The sequence below is a fragment of the Macrobrachium rosenbergii genome, chromosome 51 (genome assembly GCF_040412425.1).
Source record: "Macrobrachium rosenbergii isolate ZJJX-2024 chromosome 51, ASM4041242v1, whole genome shotgun sequence".
NCBI lineage: Eukaryota > Metazoa > Arthropoda > Malacostraca > Decapoda > Palaemonidae > Macrobrachium > Macrobrachium rosenbergii.
Genome location: NC_089791.1, coordinates 24,843,388 through 24,848,387, shown reverse-complemented (window position 1 = coordinate 24,848,387; position 5,000 = coordinate 24,843,388).

The window sequence follows — 5,000 nt, the reverse complement described above, 5'->3', positions numbered from 1 at the left end:
GTAAAAAATCATATTTTTGTATTAATTTTCATTTCACTTTTAAAAATATATAGTTTTATTTGTTATTTTCATTTCCACCTTACGTTTATCTCAGCAAGAAGAGCAGTAGCAACAACAGCAACAATAATAATAATAATAATAATAATAATAATAATAATAATAATAATAATAATAATAATAATAATAATACGACACGTTAACCTCTAATCATGTCCCAGGACGTTATGAGATCATTCCGGTGACCAAAGAATATCCTTCACGCTCATAAACTGTTCCATTGATAAATTACTGATCTAGAATCAGACCCATAAAAAGAAAATTAGAAGTCATACTAAAAATAAAAAATAAAAGTTTCTAATCCTTCAAATTACTCCTTTTGGTCACTTTGAATCTCTCTCTCTGTCCCATTAAAAGTTTCTGAGTCACATCACACCTACATAATTTTATGGCCGGAGAAAGATTCCCTCCGCAGACATGTCCTGAAACCATTTATCGGTTGTCCAACCTACATAGAAAAATCAGAAGAAACTATGTATTTTTTTTTTATTTGTTAAATGAGACCCGCTACTAGAAAACCAGGGTAACCAGTTGTAAAGGCCAGCGAAACCGTCGCTTAATCAAAAGATCTGCCATTTATGGACAAATCTGAGCTGTGTAAAAGTAAATGAAACAAGTCTTGGCATAAGTAATCGAAAAAACTATAAAAAAAGCCTCTTGCTTAATCAAATGCTCGTATCATTTTACAGACTAATTCCGGCTTTATGAGTGAACGGAACGAGCGAGCCAGGCGAGTAAGAACTGCAGCAGGACCGCGAAATTAAGGCTATAAGTGATTGGAAACTCCTTTACAGGCAGCTCCTTATGGGCCATAAGTGATTGGAACCTCTATTGGCAACCCAGCTTATCTCGGCGCGCGAGAGAGAGGCGACTCCTGGTGTCGGTCGGGACGTCTCTGTTCCACCCAGTGGGTTTCTTTCTTTTTGCCGTCTGCCCTTTGTAAACAGCCGCTCAAGGGCGCGAGTACGGTGACTTCAGAGAGAGAGAGAGAGAGAGAGAGAGAGAGAGAGAGAGAGAGAGAGAGTAGAAGAGCGGTAGGTGCTGGACAAGAATCATTTAGATACGTTCCAGTTCCTACGACCTCCTCTCTCGGCCATGATGTCATACGACCCGCCTCTGGAAAGTAGCGATGGGACCATAACGTTTAGTCAGGCATGGCTGCCTATAACGACGAGCCAGGTTACTCGTTACTGATAATAGAGCCCTCGGGGGGTTTCGAATTGAATTCGGAATTATTGGCATTAAAACGTCCTCCTGAACACTTGGGTTAGTATTAAGAGGTGTTCCGAGGGCTAAGGGTGTTCAATTTTTAAGCATGAAGGTAAACTATACTAATATATACGTATATATATATATTTATATATATGATATTCTATTTATATATATATATATATATGTATATATATTATATATATATATATATATATATATATATATATATATATATATATATATATATATATATATATATATAGGCTATATATGAAGCAAAAGAAATATATCTTTTATTATACCACAAACTAAAGAATAATACTTCAGATCAAGAACCTGCTTTGAAACTAGACTTGTTCTCATACCAAAAGAAAATGAAAGCGAATGAAAACGAGCAAAAAAGTAACTTCTGGAAAATACAATCTAAAAAACACTAAATAAAAAGTTAAAAAGGGGGTTTCTTGTACATCAACCCACACATTTAGAATATTAGTAAAGAGTCAGGAGTAGAGCATTCTACAAGGATCCAATGTAAAATTTTCATGAACTAAATTCTGATAAATATTTTAGAATGCTTTAATTAAGAATCCCAAACCCGTCTGCAAAGACGCCTAAATTAATTATAATCAACCTAAATGGAGCCCAACGCGAGATAACTGGGCCATTAAACCGTACTTTTAGAATGTCTCTCCTGATCTTGCAAAAACAAAAATAAAATGTCTGCCCAAAATTGTAGTTTTAGTCAGTTTCCTGTAAAATGTCCGTCCAAAATTGTAGCTTCAGACAGTTTCCTGTAAAATGTCTGTCCAATATTGTAGTTTCAGACAGTCTCCCGTAAAAGTCTGTCCAAAATTGTAGTTTAAGACAGTCTCCTGTAAAATGTTTGTCCAAAACTGTAGTTTTAGACTGTCTCCTATAAAATGTCTGCCCAAAATTGTAGTTTCAGATAGTTACCCGGATTTTCGATAAACTGCAATAAAGTATACGGTCAGAATGTCTCACTGAACTCGTAAAACAGCAATACATTTTACTTTCTGAATTTATCCTCAAACAGCAATAAACAGCAGTAAAACTTGCTTCCAGAATGTCTTATAATACTTAGATAGACAACAATGAAAAGCATTTCCAGAATGTCTCACCCAACTTTCATCAGTAGTAAAGCCCATTCCAGAATGTTTCATGGAAATTACATGAACACCCGGGAAATTTCCAGAATGACTCCTGGAATTTGAATAAAAATAAAGGAACTTCCAGAATCTCTCCGTGAACTTTCATAAGCAAAAATAGAAATTATTTCCAGAATGCACAAAAAGACAGTAAATTCTACAAACAAGGAAAAATTTGCCTCCAGTATCTTACAATACTTGGATAGACAACAATAAAATGAACTTCCAGTGTTTCACCCAGCTTTCATCAAAAATAAAACATATTTCCAGATTGTTTTATAAAATCACATGAAAACCCTGAAAATTTCCAGAATGACTCCAGGAATTTGAATTAACATTAAATGAACTTCCAGGATCTCTCAGTGGGCTTCCATAAGCACCAATCAAAAGTATTTCCAGAATGCACAAAAACCAGTAAATTCTACAAACAAGAGTAAGCTATATATCCAGAATGCCTTACATACTTGGACAGACAACAATAAAATGTAATTCCAGAACACTTCATCCAGCATTAAGAAAAAAATAAAACTGCTTCTAGAATGTTTCATGGCAATTAAACGAACTTCCTAACATTTCCAGAATGACTCCTGGAATTTGCATAAACAACCAGGATTTCTCACTGGAATTTTATAAACAACAATAAACAATTATTTCCAGAATGCATCCAAAGCAGTAAAACCTCTTTCCAGAACGCTTCATGGAACTCACAACCACATAAGCATCAATAAAACGCACTTCCCGAGAGCCTCATGGAACTTGAACCAACAATAATAAAAACCAGCTTCCAAAATGCATCACGAAATTTACAGCAACACCAATAAACCACTCCCAGAATGTCTCCTGGAACTTAACATCCCAGACAATAAAATCTTTTGTCGTCAGCGTGCCCCATGGAACCTGAACCAACAACAATGTGATGGCATTTTCTAATAATCTGCGGTATGACTTCACAAAAAGCGTGCGAGCGTGTGTCAGTGCGACCGTGCCATCTTCTCGATGGCAATTAAGAAATAATAGTTACATAGATAAAGTGCCTTATCATGTTTCTAAATTAGAAAACCCTGGATGCATGTTGACGCCGCAACAGGAGAGAGAGAGAGAGAGAGAGAGAGAGAGAGAGAGAGAGAGAGAGAGAGAGAGAGAGAGAGAGAGACATTATTTTTCAGAATCAGAGAACTCAATATAACAAAACAATCTTCTATAATTGGAGGACAAAGGAGAGCTGCTGACAGCACAATAATAAACGCAAACGCGGCCGATACAAAAGGAAGTATGTACGCATGCGCGCGCGCACACACACACACACATATATATATATATATATATATATATATATATATATATATATATATATATATAAATATTTTATATGTATAAATATATATATATATATATATATATAGAGAGAGAGAGAGAGAGAGAGAGAGAGAGAGAGAGAGAGAGAGAGAGAGAGAGAGAGAGAGAGAGAGAGAGAGAGAGAATTTATAAAACACTTAGCATTCATAATTTACGATTTTAGCTTAATAACAAATCCGCATGGCTCTGGTTACTTTAGAAGTTTACTTTTTAAGTACTGTTCCAAGAGTCAACAGTTAATATTGTATTACAAATAAGTACAATTAATAATAAAGAGAAGTAAACATATTAGTAGTCCCATAAATATATTACACGTGTGTATGTACAATATATATACAATATATATGCATATATATAATGCCGATTTTTACAAGTATTTCTTGAATTGGAATTTATGACAAGCTTACGAGGTTGTAATATTTATCTACGTAAATTCCATTCTTGATTACGCTCTTTGATATTCAAGAAGCACTTTTTGGCAAAAGTTGGAAAAACGACCATTATCTGTTTACTACCTTTCTAACGAATCAACGTTCCTATTTGTATCACATTGTTTAAAACATAAGTATTCAATGAAAAAAGTTATTTTAAGCTTAAATTCTTCTATCCCATCTTCATTTTAACCACAAGCACAGAAAGCTACAAATCCCACTGACAACAACAGCAAAAAAGTTTTAAAAAATTAAAAAATAAGACAAAGTAACCACAAGCACAGAGAGCTACAAATCCCATTGACAACAACAGCAAAAAAAAAGACAAAGTAATTACAAGCACAGAAAGCTACAAATCCCATACACAACAACAGCAAAAAAAAAAATAAATAAGACAAAGTAACCACAGGCACAAAAAGCTACAAATTCCATTGACAACAACAACAGCAAAAAAAAATAAGACAAAGTAACCACAGGCACAGAAAGCTACAAATTCCATTGACACCAACAGCAAAAGAAAGAAAAAAAAGACATATCAACCACAGGCACAGAAAGCTACAAATCCCATTGACAACAACAGCAAAAAAAAAAAAGTAAGACAATGTAACCACAAGCACAGAAATCACAAATCCCAAGAACAAAAGCAGCAAAAAAAAAAAAGACAGTAAAAATGAAAAAGCGACGAATAAACAGCACCTGATTCTCCAACTTAGGGAGATCGAGAAATTCATAGGACCACAAAAGTCAGTCGCAACTATTCCAATCAGACCAAAGTTTT